This window comes from Macrotis lagotis, chromosome 1 (genome assembly GCF_037893015.1).
Source record: "Macrotis lagotis isolate mMagLag1 chromosome 1, bilby.v1.9.chrom.fasta, whole genome shotgun sequence".
Lineage (NCBI taxonomy): Eukaryota > Metazoa > Chordata > Mammalia > Peramelemorphia > Peramelidae > Macrotis > Macrotis lagotis.
Genome location: NC_133658.1, coordinates 542584405 through 542599737, shown reverse-complemented (window position 1 = coordinate 542599737; position 15333 = coordinate 542584405). Strand labels below are relative to the sequence as shown.

The following is a 15333-nucleotide window of genomic DNA, read 5'->3' as shown; positions in this document are numbered from 1 at the left end:
GAAACCAGTTCTTATATTAGAGCTTGAGAGAGAGATCAGTTATTATTATAAAAGTTGGGGGGGAGAGAGATTGATTCTATTTGTTTGAGGGGGTAGAAGGATGGAGTTTCAGAAAAGGATAAAGATCATAACCTTTGATTTTCCCCCACCCAGTCAAGCCACCATGATTTGTAGGAATGCTGAAAGTTTTGTAGGAAGATGATGGAGGGGAGAGGGTCCTCACCAAAGCTTTATCCAGCTCCATTGCAATTTTGTTGAGTGAAATTCCTGCAGGGACTAGGATATGATAGGAATTAAAAGGAATTTTTTGACCATAACTCAGATGAGATGTTGAGAGTATAGATGGCAGCAGAAAAGAACTGTGAGTTTTTTTTTTTAAAGAGAGACTTAGACTTAAATGTCTAACAGCTTTTCTAGCTAGTTAACTATGTGACTGGCTAAGCTCAGCATTTCAAAAGAACTAAAACTGCTTAAGGATGTGTGTTTTTCAGAAACAAGATACCACCAGCAAGCTTCCAGAGGAATTCATCAAGGTAAGTCTATCCTAGCCAGACATAGTAAAGAATAGCCCAGTGGAGACACTAATAAAGTAGTACAAAGATAGTAGAAAAGGACACCAATAGCTCTGTAGCATTGGCAACATGAGTTGTCTTGGCCATAAATCTTCCCTTCATGCATATTTACTACATTGCACCCTTTCCTACTTGTGGGATGGTAAGCTCTGGGGCAGTGTCCTTTTAGATTAGTTGATTAAATATCTTTTACTTTGAACTAAGTACTCCAGTTGGTCCAGTAAAACAAATACTTAAGCAGGGTCTCAAATAGCAGGACTTCGAGCACATGCTGACTTAGTTTCCTAGGGGTCCACAAGTAAGGGAAGCCTTAGTGCTACTCTAGACTTACAATATTCATTTGCAAACACCATATTTATTTGAATCCTCCTAAGCACCTACCAGTTTTTTATTCATTTACATATTATATACTTATATCATATTATATATTGTTTATACATAATTACTATATATTATATTTAACATATATGTATAAGATATATATATATATATATATAACTATTACACACATTATTAATACAAGCTGTTGTTGTTTGTTCTTTGATCTCAAAGAAGATCATGACATCAGTTTCTAGCCAAAATAGAAACAATGTGGGTAAGTAGGTGGCACAGTGAATAGAGCACTGGCCCTGGAGTCAACAGGACCCAAGTTCAAATATGACCTCAGACCTTAATAATTACTTAACTGTGTAACCATGGGCAAATCACTTAACCCCATTGCTTTGCCAAACCTCCTCCCCAAATAATTATAATAATAAATAGCTCAGGTCCTACTGACTCCAGGGCCAGTACTCTATCTACTGCGCCACCTAGCTGCATATTGTCCTTCATTCTCAAAAAGGTCCATGACATCAGGAAGGTCATGCCATGACACACAAGTAAATTGGATTTAAGGGGGGGGGCTGTGCAAAGTGAACAGACACACACACACACACAGAAAGAGGAAAACGAGTGTCTAAGAGAGTATGTAAGGCTAATAGTGTGCCTTTTAAAGGGGGATGGGGATCACTATAGACCTCTTCTGGTCACAGACATATAAACAAAAAACCCACAAAACCTAGAAGATTTGAATGCAAAGGTCCCGGGAATCTTGGGAAAGTCATGTTACTATCTGAACTTCAGAATCCTCAACTGTAAAAGGAATGAGTTGGAGTGGGAGATTTTGCTTTTCATTTCTAAACTGTTGAAAAAGCATCCTTTGAGAATATGAACCAAAATAATACTAAAATGAGATAGTATTTTGAGAAATATAAAGATGGCATATAAACTAAGAGTACCCATTCCCCTATTGATTCATTTTCACAGTGCAAATCGCTCAGCTCCTCCATTTAGATAGAAATTATTTCACAGACACAGTATTCTTCCACATCAATACAGTCATTCTATAAAAAACAAACCAAAAAAAAATCCCACAACTTTCCCTTACAGCCTTGAAAATCTATATAGTCAAAATATCATTCATTATTCATTCATCTGTGTTCAGACGTGTTCTTAAAGCATCCTTGAAAGTTAACTCATTTAATCTTACCTCCAGGAATCTCATTGGAAAGATATATCAGTACCACATTCTAAAAACCCACTCCAAAATTTAAACTCTTTGCTGACAAGAAGTTTTTCTTTATATCTCACCTAAATCTATTTAATCCATTTCCTCTCGTTTCATCCTTTTAAGAAAACAGAGACTATATCTTTAAACATATGCCATAACCCTAAAAGGAATTTAAAAAATCATGTCCATTCTCTCCCTGATATATTTTCTCCATCAAGCTGAATAACTGCCATTAAATTTTTAAACTGCACATTTTCCAACTTTTAATCATCTTTATGGTTGTTTTTACGGACTTCCTCCAGTTCTTTTCATTCCTGGAATCTCAGAACCGAACCTAGAGTTAAGGACCAAATCAAACTGTGGGAGAAATAATGATTCTTAGGTATAACCTTATCTACATTATCCAACATTCTATCATTTTAAAAAAAATATGGCACATATTGCTAATGGATACTCACGTCAAGAGTTCACAAATATATACCTGCCTGCCCTCAGCTCTATATGATTGAATGTCAATTGTTACAATTGTTCTTCTGGTTCTTTTATCTCATTCACTCCACTCATTCATTCCACAGGCATTTAATGCTTTTAGTGAATTATTATCAATGAAGAAATGTGACAGTCATTTTTGCTTTAAAGTTTGGAGTACACATCAGTCATTTCTTATTGAAACCTGATTAATTCCTCTAAGCATTTCAGATAACAGCCACCAGGTGAGCAGCAAGGCCAATTTATTTATAGGCCCAACTTTGGGGCTCATCAGGGGTCACATGAAGTGCATTTTCTACAAAAACAAAACCTCAAAATACATATTTTAATTAATACTCAAAGCAATGGTCCTGGTAAAGCACATCTCAAAATAACAGAATGACCTAGAATTAAACACCTACTTCACCCAGCTCAAAGATTCTCAAGCCTGCTTATCTCAACTGTCAACTTGCTCTCCCCTTGGGTATTTTCTCATCACTTGGACACAGCTTCCAGCCTATCAGAGGGAAATAGCATCCCTTGCAATACTGAAGGCATCTTATGAATGTTAATTATTTTTTAAATACTCTTTTAAATTCTGTTTTTTCCTGGGTTCTAAGTCTTTTGGCTTCAACCTTTGGTAGAAATATTTATGTGTATATGTTTATATATACATATATATATATAAAGATGTATAATGCAGGCATGCATGTGTCATAAATACATAAAAATATAAGAAATATGGTATGTGTATGTAATAGCTATATATGCATATCTAACATCTGGAGTAAGAATCCCCTGGTGACTGAGAAGGTTCATTTCTATTTTACAAATTTGTAAATTACACAAAAAGTCAGTTTCTTTCTGTATCCTCACTCATTTCTCTGAACTTTAACGTAAAACAGTTAAAAACTAGAACAAAATTCCTTCCCAACAGCGATGCTTTTTATTTCTGTTATGTTTCTCCTTTGCCATTTGGTCAAATTTTGTAAACCCATTTATCTCCTAGTTCCCCTATTCTTCTGCCAATCCCTATATTATTTATTCTTACTCAAATCCCTGCTATTAACTCCCTTGGTCCTTCCAACCTAGAGTCAGTTTGACCACAGCAGGACCTCACTAAAGAATCAGAAGTAGTTATCTAGGAATTCTCTGGTTCCATTTATTAAATCAGATGATTTAGTTGGAAATCCTTCCTGGAGACAGAAGAATGAGCTACAAGAAGTTTTAACATCACTCTCATAATTATCCTTTAAGTGTCTTCAATTCTGACCACCAAATCTTGTGGAAAGTTTCCAAGAGAAGCTAAGAGTAAAGAAGTTTCCCTTATAAGAGGAAAAGTTAGTTCCCAGCTCACAGGGAGCAGGAAAAAAAGGGATGCCTCAGCATATTGTACTTCTGTTGCTTGAGGTTTTAACTGAGCTATTAATTAACCAGAGCAGGCCCTGGAATCTAAATGGAAGAAATCAAGGAAGTTACATCTAGAGGAGGAATGATACTTAACTCACACCAGGAAAGAAATAGGTTTTTAATTAAATTGGGTAATACCCCCAAAACTTGCTCTTTTACTAATTAAGTGAAACAAATTTTCAGGTCATTGAGTGAATCAGAGACTTTTCAATCCTCCTTTGGCTCCAGACTCCAAGGAGAAATGGACAAAATACAACCAGGAGGGCCAGGTGGAGAACAAGACCCTGTGGGTTTTTGCAACAGAGAATGAAAATGGGACTGGAGGGGATGAGAGGGTTGGCTGAGGGCAAGAATGGGGGGGGGGATAAAAAAAATAAAAAAAAGAATGGGGGGGAGACTATTTTAAAGTAAAGCTGTAAGCTTTGTTAATAGTTTCTCAAACTCTCTATAATTGATCTCAATGTCATGAAGTAAAGCTTTAAGAAAACATTTATCTTATTTTTGAGTATCTGTCCTGTTTCTTCTAGCCTATTTCCTTTCTATAGTTGGGGAACTTGGAGGAAATATAATTCATCTTCTCAGCAATGCTTTAAGGGAGGTCACATCTTTTTCCTTCCAGTCTTCAAGGCTGCATTGTCTGTGGTAATACATGAAGGCTATCTCAAAGAGATTTGATTTACATAGGATGTAATTATTAAATAGCATGAACACTTTTTTTTCTTAAACCCAAACATCTATATCCAAAGGATTCTCACCTTTTTAAGATCCTGCCTTCTGATAGTGAAATTGTATAAGAATCCCTCTCCAAAACTGCATTTGAGGGTCTGATTTTCTAGCCCATTCCCTACCACATGTCTATGTAATCATTGAGCTTAGAGAAATATTAATAAATGTGTATGTTAATCTAATTCTGTTTTATTCTTTCTTAAGATCAAACTTAGAGACTAACATTTGTCCTTTATTAGGACAAACTCTGGAGGTTAACACTATGTTTAAATTAATTAATTTTTTAAGGTCAAACTCATGAAGGTTGTCAACAGTAAGGTATTGGTACAATGCAATTCTTCCCCTGCTCAGTTCTTAAATAAAATAAGAAATATCTTAGAACAAGTTCACAGAAGAAGTTATTTTGAAAAGGGAAGGAATTCATCCTGTTGAAAAGGGTCATTATTATTTGTACAGAACTAAGTTTAAAAAAAAAAGATTTTTAGGGGCGTCCAGGTGGCGCAATGGATAAAGCACCGGCCCTGGAGTCAGGAGTACCTGGGTTCAAATTCGGTCTCAGACACTTAATAATCACCTAGCTGTGTGGCCTTGGGCAAGCCACTTAACGCCATTTGCCTTATAAAAACCTAAAAAAAATTTTTTTAAATGCTTTCCCTTTCTTTAAAAAACCAATTTCTGTATCATCAGTCGGCTCTAAAATTGTAAAATATGATTATGAATATAAAAGAGCTTTCAGATATTTAGAAGAATTAAGATTAGGCAAATACAATTAACTGAAAGAAGTCAAGCTGAAAAACAATTAGAATTGGCAGGAGATGGGATGACCCCAAATTAGAGGAAAGAACATTCTAGTTGGAAACGATCATTTCTTAATCATCAACAAACAAAACAAAGTTTGAGACTTCTTGGTTCAAACAAAGAATGGAGATAGATGGGAAAAAGTCAACATCTCCAGTTTCTGAGCAACTCTCATGTTAAAAGAAGTTTCCCAGATCACTTTACTGAAGAAAGCATCACAGAGACTATAATAATCACTTCTACTGCAACCAAAGTGGAGAAATTTCTTAGATTAGGATCAAACAAGAAAAAGCCGCAGGAATTCCTTGAAGATTACTACTGAACTTAGACCAAAAGATGAAGTCAAGAGATAAAAGTGGCGGACCCTGTGCATTAATAAACTATTAGCAATAGAAAAATTTCCAACAGTGAACAGCTGAATGGCCAGAAGGAATATCTGACTGTTTACCAGTAAATCAAAATATAATTTTGTTTCACATACCAATCCTTAACACTTTAGCCCATTAAAAATCTTAGTGTTTTGACAGCAAATATGTCCAAAAGAAGAATGATCTTCACCAAAACCTGTTTTTAAAAACTATCCTCATTATTTCTATTCATCACCATTTCTAGGTTTCCTGATGACAAGGGGTCAAATCAATCTCAAACTTTTATTCTCTTGACTTTGCAGTGTTTTGTTATATTGTGATTTCATCCATGGGTGAAATTATGTCAGTAGGGGCAGAAGATGACAGCCCATATTTTGACATTCTATGACACAAATGACTTGCTCATTCATTACACATTAAAATTTTTAGAATGTGTTAAAAAAAAGTCATGATCCTAGAACTATATTTAACCTTTTTATTCAGTTGCAAAAACTTGCCTTTCCACTGGATCTGTCAGCATGGTAGCTCTTTCCAATGACACCAGCTAATTTCCTTCTCACCTTTGAAATGATTTTCAATGTTAAGGAATTTTAGCTTTGCTAAAAGCTTTGGAAAGAAAAGGGGAGAGGAAATTCACTCCCACTTTATCACCAGACCACAGCAAGAAGAAATCTTCCTGAAACCAAGGTAAGGTTGGTTTCTTACCTCTGGTCAACTCAGCCCCATTCCACAAGGCCAGGTCTTTTCCTAAGTAGTAATCTTACCACCCTTGGGGACAGGAGGCAATCAAGTGTAAAAATGGTGAACTCTTCTGGAAAGGCTACAGGGGGCCTTTGTGTACAGAAGGTCCTCCAAGCCAGCCTCCTCAGGTGGGTCACTCCTTTGCTAGCAAATTTACTATCAACTCTACATAAAGCTTGCTTTGTAAATATTTGCAGGTAGTCTCCATTAGACTGTAAACTTCTTAAAGACAGGGACTATTTCTTTTGGCTCTTTTTTTTTTAATTCCAAGCCCTTAGTATAGCGATAATAAATGATTAATAAATCTTTACTGAAAAAGTGATGATTTTACTAAATAAGTAGATGAATTAGTTTCTTCCCCACCATGTTCCTTCTTTATTTTTTTCCCAAGCATTGTACTAAGTATTTTAATAAATATTATCTTATTGATCCTCATAACAACCCTGGGAACTAGGTGCTATTTTTGTCACTTTTTTTTAACATTTGAGAAAATGAAGCAGTCAAAACTTAAATGACTCTTGAGGGTAAATTAAACCAAGTGTTCTAGCTACTGAGATATAGTTATACCTAACTGTGTATTCTAATGGTTAGTTTCTAAGTAATCAAATCATGCTTAATACCCTCTTATTAATAAGAAACATTTCCCTACCATGACCATTACTATACATATAGACACACATGCACACAGGCATGAACACCTTAATATTAAGGCTATTATTGTTCTTCCTTAGTTCTCTCTTTTTTTTAAATTTTATTTATTTAAGGCAATGGGGTTAAATTACTTGTCCAAGTTCATATAGCAAGGCAATTATTAAGCAACTGAGTCTGAATTTGAACTCAGGTTCTCCTGACTGCATGGCTGGTGCTCTATCCACTGCATCACCTAGCTACCCCTCTTCCTTAGTTCTTTTTTTTTAGATTTTTTAAGGCAATGGGGTTAAGTGGCTTCCCCAAGGCCACACAGCTAGGTAGTTATTAAGTGTCTGAGGTCGGATTGGAACCCAGGTACTCCCAACTCCAAGGCTGGTGCTCTATCCACAGCACCACCTAGATGCCCCTCTCCCTTAGTTCTTTTTTTTTTAATTTTTTAATTTAATTTAATTTTTTAATTCTCATTTTGTACAAATGTATTTTTTTACATTAATAAAATATTCTTGTTTAAGAGTAGACAAAATACCCCTCCCCACCATGAATATAGACTTGCTTGGGCGATAAAGTAAAGGGGAGAGAAAAAAATTAAAATTAAAAAAATAGTAATAATTGTAAGTATGGCCAGGTGGCACAATGGACAGAGCACCAGCCCTGGAGCCACGAGCACCCAAGCCCACATCCAGCCCCGTAGACCCAACAATAACCCAGCTGTGTGACATGCAAGCCACCCAATCCCCACTGCCCTGCAAAAACCAAAAAGAAGGAAAAAAAAGACTCAAAATAAAATAAAATAGTAATAACAGTAGGGGTGGCTGGGTGGCAGACAGAGCAATGGCCCTTGAGCCAGGAGCACCCGGGTCCAAACCTGGCCCCAGACTCCCAAAGACCACCATGCTATGTGGCCCCAGGCAGGCCACCCAGCCCCATTTGCCCTGCTCCCTCCCAATAATAATAATAATAATAATAATAATAATAATAATAATAATAATAATAATAAATGTGCTTCAGTCTTTGTTCCAACACCAACAACTCTGTCATGTGTGGATCACATTCTTTATGGTAAGTGCACTGCAAAAGTTACTTCCATATTTTTCCAACTTTGCCATTGCTGATCGCAACTCCCTCCTTTCTTATTTCTCCACTACCATGTACTATATTTTCTCTCTCCTTTTACTGTGACTTTGCTGTAGGGTTGCTGAGTGGAGCAGCAGACAGATCCCTGGTCCTGGGGCCAAGAAGCCCTGAGCCCCCATACCACCCCTTAGGCCCAGCATCCACCTGGCCCTATGGTCCTGGACAGGCCTTCCAATCCCAGCCCCCTGCAAGAAGTAAAAAAGAAAATGTGTTATATCTGACTACTCTCCCCCCATGGTCCATCCTCTCTTCCTTTATTCACATCCCCACCCCTTCCCCCTGCTCCCCCCTCCTTCTTACTCCAGATGCCTATACCCCATTGATATATACTGTTTCCTCTCCTAGCCACCTCTGATAAGAGCAAAGGTTCCCTCATTCCCCCTTGCCTCCCCGCTTCCATATCATTGCAATAGCTCACTGTAATAAAAAAAAATCTTCTTATATGAAATATCTTGGCCTATTCCCTTCTCCTTTTTCTTTCTCCCATTACATTTCCATTTTTTTCTATTGACTCCATTTTTGCACCATATTTTATCTTCAAATTCAGCTTTCTCCTGTGCTTCAACTATAAAAGCTCTCTCTACCTGCTCTATTAACTGAGAAGGTTCATATGAGTATTATCAGTGTTATTTTTCTATGCAGGAATACATGCAGTTCGTCATCATTGAGTCCCTCATATTTCCCCCCTTTCCTCCAATCTCCATGCTTCACCTGAGTCCTGTATCTGAAGATCAAACCTTCTGTTCAGCTCTGGCCATTCCAAAAGGAATATTTGAAATTCCCCTGGTTCATTGAAAGTCCATCTTTTTCCCTGGAAGAGGACATTCAGCCTTGCTGGGTAGTTCATTCTTGGCTGCATTCTAAGCTCTCTTGCCTTCTGGTATATTGTATTCCAAGCCCTATGAGCTTCCAATGTAGCTGCTGCTAAGTCCTGTGTGATCCTGACTGCAGCTCCACGATATTTGAACTGTGTCCTTCTGGCTGCTTGTAATATTTTCTCTTTGACTTGGGAGTTCTGGAACTTGGCTATAATATTCCTGGGGGTTGGTTTTTTGGGATCTCTTTCTCGGGGGGATCGGTGGATTCTCTCCATTTCTATTTTGCCCTCTGCTTCTAGAATATCAGGGCAATTTTCCCATAGTAATTCTTTGAAAATGATATCAAGGCTCTTTTCCTGATCATGACTTTCAGGTATTCCATATCAGTTGCTTTTTCAATGAGGTATTTCACATTTTCTTCTAATTTTTCATTTTTTTTGGTTTTGAAGTATTGATTCCTGATTTCTGGTAAATTCATCAATCTCCCTGAATTCTATTCTTTGTCTGAAGGGTTTGTTCTCCTCAGAGAGTTTTCTTATCTCTTTTTCTATCTGGCCAATTTTGCTTTTTAAGGCATTCTTCTCCTCAATAACTTTTTTGAACTGTTTTATCCATTTGACCTAAGCTGGTTTTTAGCATGCTATTTTCTTTTTTTTTTTTTAGGTTTTTTTTTGCAAGGAAATGGGTTTAAGTGGCTTGCCCAAGGCCACACAGCTAAGTAATTATTAAGTGTTTGAGACCAGATTTGAACCCAGGTACTCCTGACTCCAGGGCTGGTGCTTTATCCACTGAGCCACCTAGCTGCCCCTGCATGTTATTTTCTTCAGCATTTTTTTGGATTTCCTTGGCTAAGCTGCTGACTTCATTTTCATGTTTTTCCTGCATCTCTCTCTCCTTTCTTTTCCCAGTTTTTCTACCAACTCCCTCATTTGATTTTCAAAGTCTTTTTTGAGCTCTGTCATAGCCTGAGCCCAATTTCTGTTTTGCTTGGAGTTTTTAGATGCAGGAGCTTGTGCTTCCTCATCTTCAGACTGAGTATTTTTGATCCTTCTTGGGCTCATTTGCAAAGTATTTCTCAATGGTCTTCCTCTTGTTTCTCTGCTTGCTCATTTTCCCAGCCTGGGCCTGGTTTTGGGGTACTTCCTGAGCTTTTGGAACACTCCCACAAGGGTCTCAGTGTGTGAGGCTCTGTCCTCCCTCCTGGTCTGTGAATGACCATAAGCGGCCCCCTCTGCCACGGGGCTGAGGTGGGGGGGGCCCTGTTGTTCTATGAGGGGCCTAGACTGTGATCAGGATCTGAATGTGGTCAGAGCCCCAGAGTCCTGTTCCAAGGGCAGAGGACAGAGCTCTGCAGTCTCTCTCTCTCTTCACTCCCCTCCCTCAGCTCAATGGGCTCATGCCCTGGGAGCTCCTGCTTACAGGCTCCTCCTGCTTCTGTTTCCTGATCTGGGCTGCAGAAAGACCAAGCTGCTGGCTGTGTGCCCTGAGGGCTGGGCTCCATGTGCTTGCTCTGGCAGAGGTCCCCCGCTGTTCCCCCACTTTGTGCCCAGTGCTCCTCGGGGTGCAGCTCAGGAGACTCCCCCGCTGCTGTGAGATGTGGCTCCCAGTGCCTTGGGGCTGCCTCCGGGAGGCTGAAGTTCTTTTGCTCTGGCGGGCCACCCCTCCGACCCGGGGAGCAGAGCCTTTCTGCTCTTTTCCAGGTTACCTTGAGTAGGAGAGAACTGCCTCACTAGGTCCCTTTGTGGGTTCTGTGTCATGAAAGTTTAGTTAGAGTCCTTAGTTTCAAGTTTTATCAGAGAGCACCTAAGACTCCATCCCTTCTTGTCACCATCTTGGCTCCACCCCCATTCTTCCTTAGTTCTTAAAAGGCCTTCTTTATTTTTTAAAGAGGAAATAGTTTTTAGAACTTTAGATTTCAGGAGGAGAGACTTTAGAGGTCATAAATTCAATGGATAGAAAAAGAAATTACATTTCAGAAAAATTAAGTAACTTTCCCAATAGCTTGTTAGTGGCAGACTGAGATTCAAAGGAAGGTTCTCTGGCTCCAAATTCGGGGTTATTTCCACTAAAAGAGACAGTTTGCAAAAGGCAGCAATGATGGCACAGTGGATAAGGCACCGGCCCTGGAGTCAGGAGTACCTGGGTTCAAATCCAGTCTCAGACACTTAATAATTACCTAGGTGTGTGGCCTTGGGCAAGCCATGTAACCCCATTTGCCTTGCAAAAACCTAAAAAAAAAAAAAAGGCAGCAATGAGGAAGAAAAGGAAACCAAAATGTCCAAGAAATGAGAATAAAGAAGGGGCAGGAAAACCTAAGAAAGAAACAAACAAAAATGAAATACAACAAACTCACACTGGGCTAAGCCTATTTTTGTGTTTCCTTTTTCAGAAGCTGTCAGCAAACTATAAATTGATGCTGCAGAAACCAAGAACTGTGATGCCTTATCTAGTTCCTTAGGGGATGCAACAGACTGCAAGAAACATTAAAAAAAAACCCAGCTGAATTTGATTGATGAAAATTTGACAAAATCATTTGCTCCAATGGAGCAAGCATATTGATTCTTAAGGTCACAAATTCCCAATACAATAATAATCAATAATTTTTGGAATGCAAGCTATATTTCATGGAAGAATTGGAATATGATTCCAGGTCCTCTGACTGCAAATTTGTGGCTCTTTCCACTGTACCTATGTATTTTTCCAATCTTAATGTAAGCTACCAAAGAATATGAATAATCTATTGAATTTAGGAGTCACTTGTTACCTCAATTAATTTCAACTTTAAAATATACCTAGTTTCACTACGTTTTAGTGCTCTGCTAGGTTCATGGAGAATAAAAAAGATACATAAGAATTCAAACAAGCCTTATTCTTTACCTTTGAGGGAGTATATTTAAGGCGATGTAGATGCTATATAAGCACAATACCAAGGTTCAAGAGAAAATATAAGGGGTAGAAAGTAGACCTCAAATGGTTATACATGTATAGTCTATATTAGATTGCTTTTTGTAAGAAGGAGGGGTAGGGAAAGGAGAGAGGGATAAAGATCTAAAACTCAAAATCTTGCAAAAATGATTGTTTACAAACCATGCAATGCATATAATTTGAAAAATAAAATATAAAAAAAGAAATTAAAAAAGTGTTGGACACACACACACACACACACACACACACTCACACAAAACTGTTTGAGGCCTGCTTTCTATTTTTTTATTCTGAATGAAGGGTTAGGCCTCAAACAGTTTTGTGTGAATATGTGCGTGTGTGTGTATTTGTGTGTGTGTGTGTGTGTGATATTAGATGCTTTCTATGGGGGGGGAAGGGAGAAAATTGTAAAAGGACAGAGAGAGAGAGAGAGAGGGAGGGAGGGAGAGGGAGAGAGAGAGAGAGAGAGAGAGAGAGAGAGAGAGAGAGAGAGAGAGAGAGAGAGAGAGAGAGAGAGAGAGAGAAAGGAAGAAACAAAGAAACAAAGAAAGCCTCAAAACCAGGATAATAAAGACAACCTGAATTCAATGTCCCTTGGACATTTAATGACTTTGTGAACCCGGCAACTTTTTAAGACTATAAGACTCAGGAAAGTTGCTGATCTACCTTGGTAAAAGGAATTATCTCCCCCGCAGGGAACTCTATATGTCAATGAAAACCCAAATCAGTCCCCAAAAAGTTATTCTCTAGGAGGTTATCATCAGTTTGAGGAGTTGATTCTCAGTATGTGTTCATTGTGGATGCCAAAGAGGAGTTAGGATAAAGACTATTTGAAAATTTGGCCTCAGAGTCCTTCTTCTCCAAGACCATCATGAAAATTAGATTGAAAAGAGGTTGAAAATTTGCTTATTTATTAGTCACTCTTCCCTTTCTCCTCCCATAAAACTTTTCAACTTGATAGTCAGACAATGCAAAAATTAGCTTCTAGCTTCCATGTCCCTTTTCAAATATAATCTGAGTTTAAGTCAAGATTCCAGAGAAATAGTTGGCAACAACCCAGAAACCATAAAAGTATTTTTGAGTAAACTTGAAATAGATTCAGTTCAGGATCATGGGCTGAAGGGGACCTCAGAGAACACATAATTCAATTTTTCTCATTTTACAGATGAGGAAACCGAAGCCCAGGGAGATTAAGTAACTTGCCCAAATTATACAAGTAGTAGTATCACAGATGGGATTTGAATCCAGCTCATTGAACTTTAGAGCCAATGCTTATACCACACTACTTTCATCACTCTCAAATGATAGAAAAAAAAGTTGTAAATAAAAAGATAATTTTTTAAAAGAAGATATACCTACAAATTATTCATCTTGTTCTATTTATTGAATAGAGATGTCATTCTTTATAACTAGGAAGTTGACTTGCTTTTAAAAGAATAAATTTTAGATGAAATGTAGACCTAAGTTCAAGGAATGGATTTTCACCTATACAAGGAAGAATCCCTTCTCATTCATTACTTCTAAAATTTATAGCAAAAAAAAAAAAAAGATCTCCCAAGTAGGATAATAGCTTTCATGCTTCAATCACACTTAATAACTTCCTGAGTTATTCTATTTCCCAGGTACAGATTATCTAAGTTACACAGGCAATAAAAGCTATATAGGCTATATCAGTTATATAAACATTAAATAAATTTATAAGCTTTCAGTTTGAAGAATCAATAGACTAAGGGATTTTATATAACCAAAGAAAAGGGGGAAATTTTTTCTTACTTGTACTGAGGAATTATAGGGAAATATAATTGCCCTCACCCTGTACAATAAGGTGATAATATATTTTTTAAAACAGTTGAAACATTAAAAGTCATGGGATATAGGAGAAGAAAACCAGACTGGAGTAAAGAATACCTGGATTTGATTTCTGGCTCTGCTACTAAATAGCTGTGCTATAATAAAGAAATCACCTACTTAACCTAAGCTTCAGTTTCTTATACTGGAAAATGAGGATAACAGTATTAGTCTTACGTGTTTTCAAGGATCCAGTGAAATAATATATGTGGAAAGCATTTTGAAATGGTAGAGTGCTCTGGGAATCTGTCAAATATCATAATAATTTGGGAGGGGAAGATTGGAATATTATTTCAAAAAAAGTACTTTACTACTCTGTAGTTGTTAAAGAAATCAGACTTTGAATATAGAATGGATGGCTTTCAGGTCATCTAAATTTCTGTGGACACTTTAGATTCAAGTTGTGATAAATCCTATGTCAGTGGTAAATACATAACATACACCTAAACTTCTCACATAGATCTGGCTGACCTGTGCAAGTCAAACTCGGTCAGTGTTTGTAATTTCAGGGACTAATAGTATTTCTTCTCATCCTTTCTTAATATAATTGCATTAAGAACCATTTCCTTTATTTGTAAAAAAAAAATACCAAAAAAGGGGAGGTTTACCCACCAGTCACTTGGCAAATGTAAGATTGCTTTTGGCAGTAATCAAATTATTTCCTTTCCTTCCACTATTCACCTTGAAAAATTGAAATTGTTCAAATAAAACTCATCTATTCCACTATCTAAGGAAAGTCTGGAATTTTTCATTATCTCTTTCCCTCATGTTACCTCTACAGGAATGAGTTTTTAAAAGGAGGGACTCGATCTTCTATTTGTAACAGTGTTTAGCATTAGATCTTTACACATAATAAAATCTTTCATAAATGCTTATTCATTCATTTGTTCAACACTCTCCAATGAGATTGTACAAAGTTTAATGACAGTGTAAAATACATTTCACTTATTTTTCTGATTTGGATACATTTACAGTATTAGTTCTGGAATAAAATTTAATTCTTCTTACTGTCATAGTCCAAATAGCAGGAACATACTTTTCTCAGGTGGTATGAGAGATCTAAATGACAAATGACATCTTTTTTCTTCCTTTTTTTAAACCTTTTTTTCATGCTTTTAATGAAACTATAAGCCCTTTGTCAAACTGCTCTTTCAGGTCTTACATTTAAAAAAATCACATTCAGGAGCATGAAAAAATCTTTCTGCCACTGTGACTAAAGAACTAATATATTCAGGCTTCTCACATCTAGAAACAAAAAAATCCCACTAAATTTTGCAAATCTGGAACGGGTACTAGAACGAGGAGAATCTATTCAGTCATTGAGT

General features: G+C 37.3%; 1 protein-coding gene across 9 annotated transcripts in view; it reads right to left on the bottom strand.

Annotated features, from left to right (window-relative positions):
- The window catches only part of SH3KBP1 (SH3 domain containing kinase binding protein 1), a 451877-nt gene that overhangs the window by 107812 nt on the left and 328732 nt on the right, over positions 1 to 15333 (bottom strand). The gene's annotated exons all lie outside the window — the stretch shown is intronic.